Genomic DNA, 21162 nt, shown 5'->3' with positions numbered 1-21162 from the left:
CCTAGCAAATTCTGCATAACATTTCCATTGATTAGCTTTAAAAGCTGAGGATTCTGTTCTTTAAGTCACTGAGAAAAGGAAGTTTGCAGTACTGTTTTGATGGAGTTGTAATGTTCAGTTGAGTGGATCGGGCAACGCACAAAGGTGACATGTGCCTGCAGTGCTGTGCCAACTCCAACGGGATGCCGACCTCTGACTTACACAAGGCTGGACACAGGCCACCAGCAGCCCTGAGTGTCAGCAGCTGGCCAGGGGCTGGGACAAACCTGGAGCTGGCAAACTCCTGGAGTCTTACAATCAATAATGAAAGCACTCTTCTCCTTCTCCCTTGCCTTCATTATTTGCTCATTTTCTAGTCTCTTTTCTTATTCCCAATTCCCCCATTTCCTTTCTCCTACCCCAAATCCTCTTTCTTCCTGTTATGGGTTGTTGTTGTATCCACGCTACCCCTTACCACAAATATATGTACTTTGGAGACTTAACTCCCAGTACTCGAGAACGTGGCCTTATTTGGGGAGAGGGTCTTTCATAGGTAATTAAGTTAATGTGAAGTCATTAGGGTGGGCCCCAATCCAATATGCCTGGTGTCCTTATAAAAGCAGAAATTTGATCCCAGGGAAGATGATGTGAAGACACAGGGAGGCCATCTCCAAGCCAAGGAATGCCTGAGGCTACCAGAGCTAGGACAGAGGCCTGGAACCAATCCTTCCCTCACTGCAGGAGCCAGCCCTGCAGACCCGCTGTGGCAGACTTCTAGCCTCCAGCACCATCAGACAATAAGTTCTTGTTGTCCAAGCCACTAAGTTTGTGGTGCTTTGGGCAGCTCTAGGCAACTCATATACCCCACCCTACCCCCAAGCTCTCAATTTCTCTCACTCCTTGCCTTTTTTAAAACTTCCTTTCTCTGACCGTTCTTGTCCCAAGTCCTAACTTTATTTCACTTCTCTGCTTTGCTTGCATTGGCTGGTCAAGCAGGTGATCCACTGAAATAATTCAGGCCCCAAAGAATCTCCAAAGAAAAGTCTGTTTAGAGGGCCCTGTGTTAGTCATTGTATTTTTGGGAAATTTACACTTCAAGCATTACCAGAGCCAATGTGTCTGCTCTATTTCTACAATTTTGACTCCATGTAGTATCTAGTACACAACCAATGTCACGCTTGCACAAGTACCTTCTAAATAATAGCTGGGTGCATACAGAACATTGTTTTCATCAAACAGAATTGAATTCTGTACCCTATACATAATTATCAATTATTGGCCATAGTCTATGATAATCAAGCACCTCCATGCTGTTTGTTTTATTTTCTGCCCACTTAATAATTAGACTTTTCCACAAAGATAGGAATTATTTTTGTCTTGGCAATAATAATTGTGTATTAGATTGCTTTTATGTAGAAACCTGTCAAGAATATAGATGAAAGAAATCCAAAGCAGCATATCAGGCAACCTCGGAAGCAGTACTTTTCAAGAAGTGCTATGTTCTGACTTATCAATCCTGGATCTTAAAAGCTGAATGCCCAGGCAGGATTAAATTGTACTTCTCCAGTGACCCAGATGATAAACTTAAACTTGGTTTTTTATTTTGTTTTGTTTTGTTTTAGGAGTGGGGGTTGGAGAAAACAGGAAAGAACATCAATGGGCTCTTTTCTCTGAAAATTACGTGTAGTGTCCTGACACCCTGCAATTTGTTCAGCCTTTATTCTGAAGGTCATTTATGTTCAATTGCCAAAGGTGTTGGAGGGATTTTAAACCTTTCAAGCCAGGTTCCTCCTACACACAACACTATCATATACAGTATATAGATCTATTCTCTGACACCTCAGAGCTTCTTGTCAATTGCCATCCATTTGATGGCATTGCTGTCATACTTTTTTAGGAAATTAATTATAGTGAATCCTGGCAGTGAGGGTTCACATCATTATTGCTGGTATAGGAACCATTTTTGAATGCACTCCTGAGTTACATTTGTGAATTCTACCCACGGAGCCTACCTCATACTGTTGAACACATTGTGTGTGATCATAAGCTGAGCTCTGGTGCTTACTTCCCACTGCACACCCGCAGGAAGGCAGGTCTTCAGAGTCAGACAGACCTGGGCTCTGGGTCATAGTCTCCTACTTAAGCTCTCTGAGCCCCGAACTTCTCTTCTGTGTAACTGAGGAGGGTGAGGAATGCTATACAGAGTTACACTGTTTTCTAAAGTGGTCAGATCAAGGTAAGGGGAAGACCTTCATCTCAGGGCTCCTGTAGGTCCTTTGTACTGATAGAAACCAACGGCTATTTTGTTAGGATTTTTTTTAAATAAATAGTGATTCTAAAAGTGTGGTTTGCAGATCAGTGGTATCAACATCTCCTGAGAACCTGTAAGAAATGCAACTTTTCACCCACATCTGCAGACTCAAAATCTATGATCACTAAAGGCAGTGTGCAGGTTTCTGAAAAGTGGTTAAGTTTTTTTTCTGGTTTACTGAACTGAAGGTCCTAGCCAGTACAAATGTTAAACAGTAGTAATAATAACAATTACTTTATTGCTTCTGATTTTAAGGGAAAAGCATCAACATTTTACCAGTAAGCATGGCATCTGTTGGATGGTATATTTATAGATAATATTTATCTGAATCATGTAGTTCCATTTTTACTAGTATGCTATGAAAATTTTAAAAATCATAAATGATATTGCATTTTGTGATACTTTTTCTTTATCTATTGACATAATTATTTGACTTTTTCTTCTATTAATATCTTAATGTGGTTAATTATATTAATTGGTATTCTAAACCAATTTTTAAATTACCCTTGCATTCTTAGAATAGGCCCATTTGGTCCTAAAGTGTTATCCCTTTTGCCTATTATGTTAAGTTTGGTAATCTTTTGTTTAGGACTTTTGTTTAGGACTAATATCTATATTAATGAGGGATATTGGCCTATAATTTTCCTTCTTTACAGTTTTTGTGAAGTTTTAGTAAGGGGGTTATGTTAGCTCATAAAATATAAATTGTGTATAACAAAAACAAGTTATATTTATACCATACCCTTTCTACATCCTTTACATGTAAGACTATTACTGGGCCTCCCTTGCAGTCATAGTGGCCACTAGAAACAGAAATGAAACAAGACACGCACTTCCAGTTTAAGGCAGTTAAGCGTGTCTCTGCCTTATCCATATTTTCTCTTGGAGGCCACACAAAAACAGCGGGGATCTAGCCCACGGCCCGTGGGCCGCATGCATAGCCAGGATGGCTATGAATGAGGCCCAACACAAAATCATAAACTTATTGAAAATCTTTTTTTTGCTCATCACTTTTCATTAGTATTTGTGTATGTGATGTGTGGCCCAAGACAACTCTCCTTCTTCTAGTGTGGTCCGGAGACACTGAAAGGTTGGACGCCCCTGTAAGGTGTAATGACAAGATGGAAGAGGGCTATCCCACACCATTAATTACCTCTGTTAATAGAGAGTATGTTCTTTCGCTTTTTTATTTTCTAGAGAACTTTTGTAAGTTTGAATTTTTTTTTTTTAGAATTATGGTAGAGGTCACCACTGGTTTTAGTTAGAGGAAGATTTATGACCTCTGATTCAGTTTCAGGAATGCTTGTAAGGCTGTTCAGATTTTCTACTTCTTAGGTCAGTCATAATAAATTATATTATTAAAGGATTTAATTTGTTAATAAAAGTTTCCAATTTATGTGGAGTATTTATAAGACCCATCTTTTTACATTTTAAAATATCAGAGACATCTGCAGAATATTGAACTATTTTTTCCCTGATACTTCTTATTTGCATCTCCTTTTTCTTTCTTTGACCAATTTTGCCTGGACTTTCTCGGTCCTGACAAAAAAACATCTTTTGACTTTGTGTATTCTCTTTTGTGTATGTCTTCTTTTTAAGTTACTTTCTGATCTCTTTATTTCTTTCCCTTCTTTGAGTTTTTGGCTTTTATTCTGACTTCATACAAATGCTTAACTTGATAATTTGAAGCCTTAATTTTTTTTTAATTTACAGTTATAAATTTCCAAATACTGCTGCTATGTCTGTTCCCTTATAGATAGGAATATCAGAAATAAAGTCATTTTCATTGTTCCATTAGAAATGCTTCTAAATTTTTGTTTATGATTAGTTCTCTGGCCTATAGATTATTTGGATGTAGAGTTCTTAATTTCTAAATTAATAAGTATTTTCTAATTATCTTTTTACTGTGAATTTCTAAATTAATTGCAATGTGTCATATAGAACATGGTATATATCAATTCATCATAAAATTTGCCTTGTTGTCCAGAATATAGTAAATAGCTATAAAAAGTCCATGTGTACTTTAAAAGGAAGTATATTTTGCATTTATTGGTTAATAGTGTTCCATATAACTTCAGTAAATCAAATTTGTCAATCATCTTCTTTAAATCTTTTGTATCAGCACAGAGTTTTTTAGTCTGCTATTCCTATTAGTTCCTAAGAGAGATGTCTTTTTAAAAAACAACCTCCTACTATGACTATTAATTTGTTATTTCTTCCTGTAATTCTGTCAACTTTTGCTTTATATATTTTGAAGATAATTATTACATAAAAACACATTTAAAACAATGTAGAATATCTTTCTGATGACTTGAACCAGTTATCTTTATAAAAGACTTTATTCATCTCTAGCAATATATTTTTCCTTAAAATTTGTTTCATATGGAAGCCAAATCAACAGTACTTTAGTTACTATTTACATATTCTTTATTTTTAACTTTCCTGTTTCTCATATTTCGGATGTGTTATCTGTAAATGACATATAGATTTTACTGTTATTCTCATTTGCTATCAAGCCTTCAATCTTTGTCTATTGTAAACTGAAGGATTTGGTCCACTTACATTAATGTAATTACTTATGTACTTAGTTTTAAATCTACCATTTTATTTTGTGGTTTCAATTTCATTTAGTTTTTTGCCTATTCTATGGTTTCTTTGTTTTAAATCTCATGCCTTTTATTCTTTTGGATTCTTTTCTCATTCCACTTATTTTTTCATTTGCTAGAATGACAGTTGTATATTCTGTTTCTCTACTTTTTCTGTGATTACTACAGATAGTAAATAATAACATTAAGTTATGAAGGTAATCAATACTTCTATCGCACTCATGAAATGTACGAAGAATTTAGAACATTTAAGCCCAGTTCTTTCCTCTCCTGACTCATATGCTGTTGTTATCTGTGTATTACTTGTACCTTGTTTCTTTTAAAATTTATAAGACAAAGTTATTATTTTATTCAATCTGTCCTCTTTTAGGTTTAATCAGGTAGTTACTATTTTTTAGTCTGTATTTGCTTTTATTTCTTTTTGCATTTCAGACTTCAAACCTTAGAACATTGTTCTTTTGTCAGAAGTTTATCTTTTGAGCAAGGATAAACCTCCTGGAAGGCCAGGAGGTCCCAATGCCTGTCTCCCTTACAAAATAAAATTAATTAAATATACTAAAAAAGTGAAAATAGTTCAGGAGAAGGTCTGGACTACAGAAAAACAGCAAACCCCCTGAGGAGAACAAAGGTCAAGGATGACTGCATAGAAAAGTATAGGAAGCATGTTAACTGCATCACTCCACCCCTAACTCAAGAGCAGCTGGGTACCAGGAGGGATCCCGCCCCCCACCAACCCCCCACCCTCCACCCAACCCCGCAGCGGAATTTCGTGCCGTTGAAAAGAGGAGAATACAGGAACACCAGCAAGCCTCACTATTGTGAATGAGTGCAGCCTTTGTTACAGAAGTTTACTGCAATCTGCACCAAGGCTGATCCCAGCTGACAGAGCAGCCCTGGTGTTTCAGGGCCTCTGCGTCTACTTCTGGAGGCTGGAGGCTGGAGGCTGGAGCTGGAGCTCTGGCTGTCGCAAGACCTCCTCTCAGGAGCCCCAAAGCACAGCAGTAACTGCTGTCCGGGATCAGGATGCCACAGTACCTTACCATATATGGGACTGGAATTGTCACTGCTCCGTGACACGCCCATGCCCCCCACCTCAATACCCTCCCACCAACACTCAGGTGGGACTTTGTTTTACCATTATCAGGGCAGCCTCTGATGCTCTGAGTCTTGCCCAGGGAACCACGCTGTGGCTCTGACTTCTTTTCTATTGCTGGGAATAGAAATAGACATTCTGAACAGACTATTAACAAGTAAAGAGATAGAATTAGTAATCAAAAACCTCCCCCACAATAAAGTCCAGAACCAGATGGCCTCACTGGCAAATCCTACCAAGCACTTAAAAAAAGAATACATACCAATCCTTCCTCAAATTCTCAAACTTTTCCAAGAAATTGAAGAGGGAACATTTCCAAACTCTTTTTATATGTCCAGTATTACCCTGATATCAAAGCAAGATAAGGGCACTACAAGAAAATAAAATTACATGCCCCTGATGAATATAGACTCAAAAATTCTCAACAAAATAGTAGCAAATTGAATGTAATGGCATATTAAAAGGGTCATTCACCATGATGAGGTGTGATTTATTCCCTAAGATACAAAAATGGTGCAACATACGCACAATGTCATGCACCAAATTAATAAAATAAAAGACAGAACCCATATAATCATCTCAATAGATACATGCAAATCTTAACAAAATACAACATCCTTTTATGGTAAAAATATTCAATAAATTGGGTGTAGAAGGAATGTACCTCAGCGTAAGAAATGCCATATATGGCAAGCCTACAGCTAACATACTCAATGGTGAAAAATTAAAGATTAGAAACAAGTCAAGGATGACTACTCTCACCATTTCTATTCAACATAATAGAAATTCTGGCTAGAGCAATTAAATAAGAAAAATAAACAAAAGTAAGAAGTAAAATTATCTCTTTGAAGATGATGAATTTTATATATTAAAAAAAGCTAAAGACTCCTTTAAAAAACTCTAAGATAATAAATGAATTCAGTAAAGCTGAAAGATACAAAATTAACATACAGAAATCAGTTGCACTTCTATACACCAACAACAAATTATCTGAAAGAAAAATTAAGAAGGTAACCTCATTTACAATAGCATTAAAATCAATAAAACACTTAGAAATAAGTTTAACCAAGGAGGTAAAAAACCTGTACACTAAAAAACCATAAGGTATTGATTGAAGAGATTGAAGAAGACACAGATGGAAATATATACAGCATTCTTGGAAAAAAATAATATTGTGAAAATACCCATGTAATCAAAAGTGATCTATAGATTCAGTTCAATCCCAATCAAAATTTCAATGGCATTTTTTTTTACAGGAATAGAAAAATCTATCCTAAAACAAATATTTAGAATCACAAAAGACCAAATAGCCAAACCAATCCTGAGAAAGAAGAACAAAGTGGGATACTTCAAACCACCTGATTTCAAGCCATATTACAAAGCTATAGTAATCAAAACTGCATGGTACTGGCTTAAAAACACGCATGTAGACAAGAGGACAAGAATAGTGAGCCCAGATGTAAACATTCATATATATGGTTAACTAATATTTCTGTACCAGAAAACATAATGGGTTCCAGAACAGTCTCTTTAATAAATGGTTTTGGGAAAATGGCATATTTACATGCAAAAGAATAAAGCTTGACCGCTATCTTATACCAGTCACAAAAATTAACTCAAAATAAATCAAATACTTTAATGTAAAACGTGAAATCACAAAACTTCGAGAAGAAAACAGAGAGAAAAAGATCTTTGACATTGGTCTTGGCAATGATTCCTTGGATAAGATATCAAAAGCAGAGGCATCACCCTGGCTAGATGGTTCAGTTGCTTGGAGCATTGTCCTGTATACCAAAAGGCTGTGGATTTGATTTCTGGTCTGAGCATACACCTAGCTTGCCAGTTCAATTCCCAGTCAGGACTCACATGGGAGGCAACTAAATCAATGCTTCTCTCTCACATCGATGTTTCTCTCTCTGTTCCTCTCCCTCTCTCCTTCCCTTTCTCTCTAAAGTCAATAATTGAGTAAACATATCCTCAGGTGAGGTTAAAAAGAATAATAAAATAAAAATAAAGCAAAAGCAGAGGAATCCTAAACTAAGATAAACAAATGGGACTACATTAAAATAAAGAGGTCCTTTATAGCAAAGAAAACAATCAACAAATTGAAAAGGCAGCCCACAAAATGGGACAAAAATATTCACAAACCATATATTTGATAATGAGTTAATATCTAAATGTATGAAGAACTCATACAATTGAATAACAAAAAAGCAAATAATTTAATTTCAAAGTGGGCAAAGGACCTGAATGGCCATTTACTCAAAGAAGACATATCAATGGCCAATAGATATATGAAAAGATGCTCAACATCACTAATCAGAAAAATGTCAACTCTAAACCACAATGAGATATTAACTCACAATTGTTAGAAAGGCTAGTATCAAAAAGACAAGAGATAAACAGTTGGGATGTGGTGAAAGAGATCCCTTTATATACTGCTCGCTGGAATGTAAAGTGACACAGAAATTATTTAAAAACAAAAAACAAACAAAAAACCCAGTGTAGTGGTTCCTCGAAAGATTAAAAGTTGAACTACCATATGATCTAGCAATTCCAATCCTGAAAGATTTAATGGCTGTCTTTGGTTTTCTGAAGTTTCTCCATGATATATTTATGTATAGAGCTCTTTCATTATCATTCTTGGATTTGTTGGGCTTTTTGAAATTGTGGATTACTGTCAACATTTGAGGAAATTCCTTACAATTAGGCCTAAATATTGCCTCTGTCCTCATTATCTCCCTTTTCTGCCGATTAAACATAGGTTAGACTTCCTCACTTAATCCTTCATGTTTCTCTTTAACTTCCTCCCATATTTTAATAATTTTTAGACTTTTTTTTCTACTGCATTCTGGATAATTTCTTCACAGCTATTTTTTAGTTCTTTGATTTTCACGCATCAGTTAAAATTTATTTTTTATTTATTGTGTCAACAATTTTTTATAGAAGATCTATTGTGGGGTTTTTTTCCCAACATAACAGGTTTCTTTGAATAGTCCAATGCTCTTTGTATATATTTCTAAGTTTATCTTATAATAATATATACATGTAAATCATAGTTCCTCTGTAATCGATGTTTTATAATTACAAAATATGAAGTCTTTATTGAGCTGTTTCATTTTCTGTTTCCTGATTCTCGCTCATGGGCTATTTACTTCCTTGATACTTGGTTATTTTTAACTGTGTAATGTTTATTGCCCTGTAAATGTTTTTCTGTGGAAATTTTTTGAAGTCTAGAATAAATGTTCCTTTTTTTAAGAGAATTTGCTTTTACTCCCGGTTGGTAGCACTGTCAGCCATCGATCATGTTAAAACACGTTTATGACTTGAGGTTCCATGGATCAACCTAGCAGTGTAAACCCAGCTTGCAAATCTGTGCATGGATGGGCTATGGCCACAACATTTTGTGGACGTTTTTTCCTTTCCTTTTGTTTCTCCTGCTCTATTTCACAGAATTTTCTTCTTCAGTCTTCTGGTAGGCAGTGGTAGTTGTGTTTAGAGTTTATTTCTGGTTCATACTTTTGAGAGTTTTCATTTGGGGTCCAAAAGAGATGTGGCCACCTTAACTTCTGTCCCCCTTGATTTGGAAGAATGCTTTTTTAAAATGGCCGGAATTATCAAATTCCCAGAAGATAAAAATGAGTTTGATGTTCGGGGTCTTCGTAATTTTTCAAGTTCTATTTTCACTTAAACCATGTCCTGATGGTTTCTTTAGGTCATATAAGCTGTTTGATGGTTAACAAGAATTTTTTAAATTTTTAAATCTTTTTCATCTAAAGTTTGGGTCCAGCTAACAATTTCCCATTCTCAGAATCAAAAAATCTGTGTGTGTGAATGTACGCATGTTTTAGAGATGTCCCATACAATTATGGTAAGGAGAGAGTCTTTGAAATGATGTACCCTAAAATGACCAGAGGATTATTTTGGGGACCCGTTTGTCAAGCTTGAAATTTGTAAGGCTACCTTCTTCATCCCCAAAATGCTGTATTTCTATCAAAATGTGACCTTGTTAGAAATCATATTTTGAACTCGTATTTTGATAGAGCTCATCGACAACATCTACAAAATCCTTAACTAAAAATCATCCTCAGTGAGCACTAATTCACACTAAGGAATTGGGCTTCATTGCACTTAGCTGGGGTCTTCAAGGCTCTGCTAAATATAACAACTTTCTGAAGCTTCTAAGTGTATAAAACACCTTAACCATTACTTCTAATTTGACCCTCACAATATTCTTGTGAGCTGCACAGAGGATTACCTGAAACCTTAAGGTAGAGTGGGGCCTGAGAGTCTGGATTTCATTCTTCTTACTCAGTGTCTTTCAACCACAATGCTCACGTCATCTTAACTCTCACATAGAATAGCCTCAAAATGAAATTCTGAAAACTGCACTGCCCAATAAATACTCCAATATTACAGAGCTGTGAGAAGAAAAGTGTGCTAACATTTGACAACAGCCCATTTCCTCACAAGTTACACAATTGCCTATCCTGAAAATGGACACCATTACCTATTTTTACTACTATTGCTCTTATCACGAATTCTACTGGTGACTACAATTTTAAGAGTTTGGCTCTTTTCTTTCACCTTTCTTTCTTTCTCCCTCTCTCCCTTCATTTTCCTTCCCTTCTTTCTATCTTTTCTCCACTTTTTTCTCCTAAGGACAGCTTTCCACTTGAGTTTGGATGAAATTGAACATGGAGATTTAGGAGAGATCAGGGGAGGTTAAATTAATTTCACCTGAGTTATTTTCCAGGCTCAGGGTTTGGTATTTGAGCAAAACATAACTAAAACTTGTATGATCTAAATATCCCCAGGTCTCAGCATGTTTATGAATAAATGACATCATATTAACAATTAAATGTGAATGTTGCAAACTCTAATACCCCAACCAGTACATATTTCTAGCCCCATGAAGAGAGCCTCCTGCCAGTCACTTGGAAGAGTATCTAGGATTAAATGACACAGATCACTTCACGTTGTCCTCTGTCCCTCTGATCTCTGTCAGGCTGCCTCCCACATCTACCGCTGTGGGTGCACATCCCTGTAGATACCCCAAGCTGCCATTTGCTTAATCCTTGAGTCATCTTAACAATTCAACTGTGATTTGAGAACCAACAGTAAAAACAAATGGCTTCCTCCCTATGTTCACTCAGAGGGAGCTCCACAACTGAGCTGTTCATGTGCAGACATGTTACAGAGTACAGCATTACGGTCACTTGAGTTTATACACAAGGACCTCTGTCTCCAGGGTGGACAAACCCACAAAGTAGGTGAGTCAGAGGGGATTTCAGTGCCTGTTGCCAAGCTTTGCTCAGAGTTGTGCTCACCTCACACTTGGACTGGAAGATTCCTTCATCTTGGGGAACTGTCTTTCAGGGAACTGTTTTCTGAGGTCATCTGCTCCTACCTTGCCCAGGCCATCAGGCATGCTGGGTGGTAGTGTCTGAAGCTCCATTTTGGACGTGCTGTGAAGCATTCCCAGCAGGTTCCTCAGTGCCCATGATAATCAGAGAATCAAGCAGACAAACTGGTGCTGGGGATGGCAACAAACTATATGCCTGGTGTACCTTAATCTCAAGTCAGGGCCCACTGGGACCTTGCAATGTCTTGATGGTTACCTACCAATAGCCATTTTCTCCTTCTTTGAAAATGAATGCAAGTTTTGCTCAAGGTGACAATAGATTCTGCTTGAAAGTTGTACCACTCCCAGTCTCCCATGGATAACTGTGCCATATGATGGCGCTCCAGCCAATGAGACGTAAGCAGGTGGGTGGCCTTCAGGAACCTTTCCTTAAAGGAGGAGCAGACAGCTGCCTGGGGACATTTTTGCCCTCTCCCTTCTTCCTCTTTGCTTCCTGCAATTTGATATGATGGCTGAGGCTCTGAAAACATTTTTGTACCTTAAAGTGAACTTAAGGTTGGAAGGTGAACACAAAGTAAGGATGGTGGTGTGGAAAGGTAAGAAGAAACCCAATCCCCAATGACAGTTGCTGTACTAACCCTGGATTGGCTATTTCCAGACTTCTATTACCAGAGAGAAAAAGAAAATAAACCTATGTGTGTACTGGCTCTTGTGATTTTCAATTTCCTGTTAATACCGCAACTCTTCCTAGTCCTACCTGATGAAGTCCTCTGTTTGTGAACTCGGTTGGGAATGACTTTTCCTGGGGCTCCTATCCAGCTCCCCCATACTTACCTCTGTGTCCTTGAACAATTTATTCAAGCTCCTTGTGCCTGCTTCATTTCCTCAAGTGAGAAATGGAATAATTAGAGCAAGTGTCTCAAGTAATTAAGAGGATCAAATAAGATAATACTACGAAGTTCTTAGAAGAGTCTTTGAACACGATCTTCATTAAATGTTAATGGTTATAATTATTATTCCATGGGAAAGAATAACCTGTCCCTATATTGACCAAGTTTGATGTTAAGTCTGCAGTTTCATTGAAATGCACAAGTTTCACTCTGCCGACAGCCCTTGCTTCTTTCTCATACATAGAGAGGGGGGAGGTGTGGGTGTGTGCTTGTATCCACATTTTCTCCTTGGTTTCTGATCCCAGATAATGGTCTCATTTTAATAAAAATTATAGACCCAGTACTTTGTTTTCAAGCTCAAGGTCAGTAACAACTCTGGCAAGCCCACATTTTCTTCATTTAGGATTGTAAATTGTTCTTCAAACTTTACATCAATGCAATCACTTCAACTCAGCATGAAAATTGGAAATTTAACCATCTCCATGACACAGAGCAGGACGGGGCGGCTGTTACAAAGCACTACAGACACATGTCACCGTCCTGCAAAGAGACAGAAAAGGCCACTTCCATCCAAGGACAGAAAACCTCAAGCGGAAATGAGCCCAGATGCCCCTCTCACGCTTCTCTTGGACATGAAAACAGGAACGGCTGAAATGGAAAATGATGTGGGAAGAATGAGGCACCATTTGTGGGAGACACAAAAAACACGCAGCGCATGAATGCTACTTGTTCCCACTCCATTATTCAGCATCTGTGGTTGACCCTTTGTCATTTGCATCCTTTTGTGCTGGGCCACCTCAGAGATTTCCCATTTTCTGAAACAGATGATGAGTTCCAAGCCCACTGTGAATAGGCCATTTGCTGACCATTTGTTTCCCTCGGAAGGGTGCATGCGTGGGGCTCATCTGCCCCAGGACCGGCCCGCACACGGCTGTACTCCACCTCAGATGTAAGGAGGAGGCAAGATAATGGCCAGAGCCCAGCCTGGTGCACAATGGGGGGCTGGATTTGGTTCATTTTCAGAACCTGCTGGTTTAAATTTTCCTGGGTTTGCTTCTCTGAGCAGGACAAAATACAGAATGAAAAAGAATCCAAGAAAAGAAACAAGTGTATCCATAGAAAAACAAGAACCAAATATGCCGCTCTACCTGAGCATCCTGGATTCCAGTCACATCAAGGTGGCCAGGTGGGTATGCTGGGCACAGTTCAAAGGACGCTGCTCCTGACACACACGCCACGTAGCCAGAATGCAGGATTCATGCATCCTGAACCAAGTGCTCGCTTTTTGTTTTTTGTTTTTTTTTCTCCAGTCCAAATGGTCTGGCTGCTTAGCTGAAAAGAAAAGAAAAAACAATCCATATCCTTCTAAGCCCGCAAAACACTAGGAAACTCCTTTGTGCTCAGGGAGGCCGGGGGCCTTCTAAAGGAGCTGCCCATGGCCCTGTTTGATATGCAGAGGCCAATGGCAGTGCATGGTTTAATAAAAGGCCAGTGACGGAAAAATTCAAAACAGCAATTATGTTTACCTACCAGGTTCCACGTGCTCCTCTGAGTCTTACCCTTGCTGTCTTCCTGATGCTTTTGATAATTATTTAATTGGTCTCCAATCTAAAAAGATGCTGTTTGCACTGCCTTTCAGGGCTGATAGAAAGAATGACTAATTATGTCCAGCTCCCAGATGAATAAATACTCAGAACTGCTGTTTTCCTCTCTGATAGTACAGCAGCACTTTGAATTCATTGGGAACAAGGTAAAGAATGGAGAAAATTTCCTGTGTAATTTTCAACATGCAAATTCTTCTTTGGCATGGGTAGGGGCAGGTATTTTATAATAAAGCAGCACTTTTGCAAATAACAGCTGGTTAGAAACAGTTTAGGATAGGAGGAAGAGGAAGAGAGCATTGCTTTTCTACATTTTTCAAATAGAATATTGGAAGAAAAAAATGCACATCTAAAATTAAATTATACATTCCATATAAACACCCTTTCTTTATCTTGGATTTGTTGCTTCAATAATATTTAGGTGATCCCTGTAAGAACTTTGAATTTGGTCTATTTAAGACTTGATCAAAGAATATAATGCATTGTCTTCCTAAACACAGATCTTTACGTTGCTGTTGAATAAAAAAATTCTAAAACACCATATAAAGGCAAAGTGCAGTGCTATTATAATTGTTTTTATTATTAGCCACTTCACGTAGTTAATCCCAAAGCAGCAGTGTGTAAATGCTATGAAAAATACCATTTCAAACCAGCACCTGTCTGTCTGGAGCCCAGTACCACTGAGCAAGTCAACTGCTGTCAGAGCCTGCATCGCACCCCTACTTTGGGGTCTTGTTAGACAATCTATTTTATATTGGGGGACTTCTATTTTATATTGTAGGGTCTCCACTCGGCCAGCGCTCTCTCAGTCAGAGTAATACTTGTGTCCTTCCTGCAACCCCAGCGTGTTGGGAGGATTAATGAGATTATCTCATTGTTAAAACATTTTGACAACAAAGACAAAGATGGGAGTGGTAGAGTACACCCCTGGGAAGGAAAGAGGCCCGCCACTGTCCCCTCTGATGTCACTCACCCTACACAAACCCAGTCGTTCCCTCCCCTGTCATCCCGTTACCCTACACACCCCTCTCAAAGGCACGTGTCACATGATGTTAGCAATGTGTTTGTCCTCCATAGATGGGGAAAACTTAAGGAACCTTGTCCTATTTACCTTGGTATCCTCAGAGCTAATGCAGCCCCAGAAACAGCACGGGATCAATCAGTATTTGTTAAATAATATGCCAAACATTTCTATTACCTGAAAGTACTGAGTCAACATAACCTTGAGACAGGTCTCCTGCTAGTTATCAGTAGTGTGATATGAAGAGTATGACTAGAGCTAGATGTGGACCATGGACCGGGAGAACAGAGTAGCCAGTTTATCTTCCCTATGGGATGCATATCTTTTTTCTACTTTAATTTATTTGGGTGACATTGGTACACAAAACCATATAGGTTTCAAGTGTACAACTCAACCAAACATCATCTACATACTACATCATTCACCCATCACCCAAAGCAAAGTCTCTTTCCATTCACATTTATCTCTTTTGCCTACCTCCACTTACCCCCGCCTCCTTTTCCTCTGGCTATCACCACACTGATGTTGTGTCTATGTGTTTTATATATACAAATGTGTGTGTGTGTATAACATATATATGGGTTATTTTTTGCTTAGTCCCTTTACCTTCTTTTGACTATCCCCCCACAACCCCCTCCCACCTGACAGCTGTCAGTCTGTTCCATGTATCCATGCCTCTGTTTCTATTTGGTTCATCAGTTTGTTTTGTTCTTTGGCAAAGGACCTGAATAGACACTTCTTCAAAGAGGACATACAGATGGCCACTAGACATATGAAAAATGTTCAATGTCACTAATCATCAGAGAGATGCAAATTAAAACCACAATGAGATCTCACCTCACACATGTCAGAATGGCCATCATCAATAAATCAACAAACAACAAGTTTGCTGGCAAAGATGTGGAGAAAAGGGAACCCTTTTGCACTATTGGCAAGAATGAAGATTGGTACAGCCACTGTGGAAAACAGTATGGAATTACCTCAAAAAATTAAAAATGGATTGTCATATGACCCAGCCATTCCACTTGTGGAAACACATATCTTTTGAAGAGATTTTATTTTGACCACTATAGGCCCAGCAGAACAAGTGTAGCTTGTCAGGAGTCATCATATTGGTGCCTCACATCTCACATGTGACCCATTTTACAGAAAGATGCGACCCGCCAGGTTCCGGCAGACAGTTGAATTTGCCATCCTGACTTAGTTCAACTACCATTAACATTTTTGTTTTATTATGATATCAAACATAGGAAAACACTATGGCACAAGGCCATTTATCTGGTAACTGCTATTCTAGAATGCCTTCTAAAATGACTCCCAGTGGTCCCAACCTCTTGTTGCCTACTTCCTGTGTAATCTGTGCCACTTGTGCAGGGGCTGGATCTAGTGAGTTGTTCTAACAAATGAATACAGGAAAAAATGATAGGAAGTCACTTCCTAGCATAGATGATACAAGACTGACTTCTGTCTTGCTGGCACTCTCTCACTCATACTCTTGCTTTCTTGGCTTATTCCCATATTGGAGAGACCCATGTAGCAAGGAATTGAGGGTGGCATCTGGCCAATAGCTCGAAGAAACTGAAGTCCTCAGTCCAATAACTTATGAGGAACTGAATCCTGCCAATAGCCACTGAATGATCTTGGAGGTAGATACTGCCCCCACTCAAGCCTTGAGAGGAAGCAGCCCAGCCCAAACCATGCCACCAACCTTCTATGTGCTCCTGGGCAAATCCTGTGATTACAGCTGTAGAGGAACCTAGAGGCAGAAGACCCCACTAAGTCACACCCAGATTCCTGACCTATGGACATTGTGAGATGATAAAAGTTGTTTTAAGCCACTATGTTTGTGGTTGTTTGTCATACAGCTTAAAGTGTTCTGGTACCAATCCCTGCTGGGAGGGGGTGGGGGGCGGTGGTCACCACACCAACAAGCAATTCTGTGAGGGGATTTCCCCACACAGCACCAAGTAATTCTCCAGGACATGAACTGGGTGTCCTACAAGTCATCTCAGTTCAGCTCAGTTCTGACACTACCTACCCAGGTTGTTACCTGTACTTCTGACCAACAGGCTACAAATCAGAGGTTCCCACAGCCTCCTGCCTGGGTTTGATTAGTTTGCTAGAGAAGTTCACAGAACTCAGAGAAACATACCATTTGCTAGATTACTTGTTTATTATAAAAGGATATAACTCAGGAACAGCCAGATGGAAGAGATACAGAGGGCAAGGTATATGGGAAGTAGTGCAGCGCTTCCACGTCTTCTTCATGGAAATATGCAACTTGCAAACCAGGAAGCTCTCCAAACCCCATCCTCTTGTGTTTTTGTGGAGGTTCCATTATATACTCATGATTAATTAAACCGTTGGCCTCTGGCAATTGACTCAACCTCCAGCCCCTCTCTCATTACTGGAGGTCGGGGAGTGGGGGGCCGTTGGGACTGGATGTTCCAGCTCTCTAATGACAAGATTCTGTCTCCTGGAGGCAGACCGATCCTTAGTTGCAATACAAAAGTCACCCCATTCATTTAACAAAAACACTTTTATGGTTTAGGAAATTTCAAGGGTTTTAGGAGCTCTATGCCAGAAATGGGGGCAAAGGCCAAGTATATATTTCTTATTATAAATCAGCGGCTATAGATAACTAATTCAATGGCAGAGTAAGAAGTAGGACCTCGACCTCCGGCCTTGCGTTCGTCACTCGGTGCGCTGCAGTTCCTGCAGCACTGAGCCCTCTGCCAGCCAGCTGATGGGCAGGCTGTCATGCTCGGGGTTGTCCTCCTTTTTTTTGGCCTAGACAGAAAGCTTCATAATTATTCAAATTGCTGCAATTGATCAAAAGTTAAACAGAGCAAGAAGGCATATAAAATGAACACAAGTCACTAGAGTGTTATGCCTGCAATTATTTCTGTGTTTAGGGAGGGAAGTTTGGTTCTTTAAAGTTTCTTTCAGCGGAAATTTGTCCACATTAGAGACAAAAAAAAAATCCCTCTCCCCCTGACCTCACTGATCCTAGCAGAGCAAGAGACTTTTGCAGCCCAGGAGGAAGGGGTAAGTGGGAAAGCGCCATGTGGATCTGCTCAGCTGAGCATCTGACACTGCTAGGTCCCCATGGCCATCAGATAGGAACTGGAAGGGCAGGACTGTGGTCCCCACATTGGCCACTTCCTCTGGTCTCCTGCGTTTATCATCCATGAGGACTCCCTTTCTTGGCCTTGGATCGGGGCCAGTCCTTTCTGTCTGCCATCTTCTGAGACTTTGAATAATTCCCTCCCTTCATTTATATTGCTTCTGTGAAGTGTAACTTTATCATGTTCCTCCAGAGCCTTCTCTTTTTCTAGGTTATATAAATTTAGCTCTTCACCCCCCTTTCACAACGTGCCCTCCAATCCTCTTGTTGGTTTATTAATTTTTCTTCATTTCTTATACATGATCACAGAACACACCCTTTTTCAGGGGCAGCAGAAATGAAGAAAATATGAAAAAGCCAAAATTACACTGAGGAGGGGAAAACAATAAGGACTTTCTTTACTGCGATAGCAAATGCACGGAAACTTATTTGAAGGAGCCCCACCGAAAGAAAGTCATTTGGAAAAGGTTATGGTTTTTGGAAATTGTATTTAGTTTCTTTCTCAAGATAGAGCGTTCTAATTAAAATCAGCCTATAAAGATGTTTTCAATACGTGCCAGAGGGCTAGGACCAAGAGATTTCTCTTTCTCCTGACTCCCTTCTCTCCTTGTCCCCCACCCCTTCTCTTATCCTCTCTCTCCCCAAAATCTCGCTCACTGTGCCCCAGCTGGATCTACTCAGAAAAGCTCTGGGACTAGAGAGAAGAGCAGCCGCCTTCCCTAGGGGTGAAGGCAAGGACCTGGGTTCTAACTGTAATCCCTCCCTCAGGGTGACTTTTCTCAGGCTTTCAATGTTGGCTGAATTTTTATGGGGACATATGCCCTCCCTACCCGCCTGTGAGTCTCCCAGCCCACAGGCAGCCAGATTGGGAGGCATATGTGGCATTGTTTTATTACACCTAAGGCCAAATCAATGAGTCTATGCCTCATTTTTCTCTTTCTAGAAACCCTCTTGAAACTCAAGTTCTTTTTCTTATGTGATTTTAAAAAACTGATTCACTTTTTATGATTGAAAAAGCGTTGTTTCATTTCTCTCTCCTTTCCCCTCTCTCAATCTGCTTTAGGAAAATGAAAGTACTTCTGGTACCCAGGATTTAACTGTGGCAGCTTCGGGGGTTGGGAGCTAAGAGGAACGACCATCTTCTTTCTAGACTTCCCCTCCTACAGTCATTCCACGCTGCACACCCCCAAGACACAAACTGGCAGGGTGAAGTCAAGGGCACAATAATGTGATTTTTTTTTTAAGTTTCATGATTACTCATTTATTTCAGAATCCAACAACTTCCAGAGTTTTTACTTTGTGCCATCAGCAAAATGGAGTCACCTGTTTTTAGCAGCAGACACCCTGAAACACAATGAGGATCGGAGATATTCCTCTTCTATGTTACTAGCGGCAGGACCACGGCTGGAACTCAGGATAGGTTCTGCTGCCCCAAAGCTGTTGACCTGCTGAAGCTGCCCTATGGGAGGTGAGATAATAGAACCTTCCACCACTATTTCATTATGAATCTTTCAGTTCTGACCCTATTACTCGTGTTTGTGACTTTCATTCTTAAAGAAAGCAGTACTTATCTTTGCAGGAACCCAAATGTTATTCTAAGAAATACCAGATTGGGTTATTCTAGGACCCATAATGACTTAGCCTAATCAATAGTTTTTCTGAGTCTACATAATTTGGTTTTTAGCAGGTCATCGTGTTTTGCAGCTGCTCTCAGCTGGGCTGCTATTAGGGACGGGGGCAAGTGGTGGTCAAAGAGATCAGAGTTGACATGCAATGTGTGTAGCTCAAGCTTAGCCAGGAGGAAAGAGGCAAGAGGGGCATGTAGAGGTTGTTATGAACTAAACTGTACCGCCCCTAAAATTCATATATTGAATCCTAACACCCAATAACTGCAAATGTTATTGTATTTGCAAACAGGGCCTTATTACAAAGGTAATTAAGTTAAAATGAGGCCTTTAATTGGGCCCTAATCCAATCTACCTAGTATCCTCCCAAGAAGAGGGGATTAGGACACACAAATTAAAATATCAGGAATGTGCACTCACAGAAAAACAGGCCATGTGAGGCCATATCAGGAAGTTGGCCATCTATAAGTCAGGGAAAGAGGTCTTGGGAGACACCAACCCTGCCGACTCCTTGATCTTGAACTTCCAGCTTCCTGAACAGTGACAAATAAATTTCTGTGGTTTGAGCCACCCTGTCTGTGGTATTTTGTTATGGCAGCCCTAGCAAACTTATACAGAGGACAAGGTAAGGAAAGAGACCAGAAGCCAGTGAACAACAGAGAGGGTGTGGGAGCTGAGTGAGATGAAACAGAAGTCCAATATCTGGGAACAATCACATGCAACCCAGAACATAGTCCTGGGGTAAGTAAGGCAAGTGGGAAATTCTTCTGACTAGATTTTGTTCAGCCCTTCAGCTTACAGAGCAGGCCTTTCTTTAAGACTCAAAAGGCATGCCAAGACCAGTCAGAGCTACCAAGTCTAATGTATGATTTTCCCCATCTTGTAAGCAAAAAAAAAAAAAAAAAAAAATAGATGCTATCTTTTCTCTGTGAGCAAAAGAGGAGGATTTAGCTAAGCATAAAAAGGAGTTCTTAGAGAGGCAGAGAGAAGGTAGATGAACAAAACAGGTGCTCCCCAGAGTTAGGAGGAGCCTCTAAGGAACAGAGGGTGGAGGTATTGGTGCCACGAATTATGTCTATCACATCTATGGTAGGCAGAGCAACACATCCCTCCGAAGATGCCCCTGTCCCAATCTCCACAATCTGCAACTCATGACATTGCATAGCAAATGGCACTTTATAGACATGACTGAGGGCATAGATCTTCAGATGGGGAGATTACCCTGGATTATCCAGGTAGACTCAATGGAATCATTAGGGTCCTTATAAGAGGATGGCAGTACAGTCATAGAGGAAAAAAGTCATGTGACAATGGAACCAAAGGTTGGAGTGATGTCCTTTGAAGGCAGGGACAGGGGTCATGAGCCAGTGAAGGCAGTCAGCTTCTAGAAGGTGAAGAAAGCAATAAAACAGATTTTCCTCTACAGCCTCCTGAAGGAGCCAGCTCTGCCTACGTCTTACTTTAATCCAGAACTATAAGGTGATAAGTTTGTATTGTTTTAAGCCCCTAAGTTTGAGGTAATTTCGTGCAGCGATAGCACATCT

The sequence above is a fragment of the Pteronotus mesoamericanus genome, unplaced genomic scaffold (assembly GCF_021234165.1).
Source record: "Pteronotus mesoamericanus isolate MK-2021 breed Mesoamerican mustached bat unplaced genomic scaffold, CSHL_Meso_final contig_73, whole genome shotgun sequence".
NCBI classification, from domain to species: domain Eukaryota; kingdom Metazoa; phylum Chordata; class Mammalia; order Chiroptera; family Mormoopidae; genus Pteronotus; species Pteronotus mesoamericanus.
The sequence above is the reverse complement of the archived record's forward strand: the minus strand, read 5'-3'. Positions refer to the sequence as shown.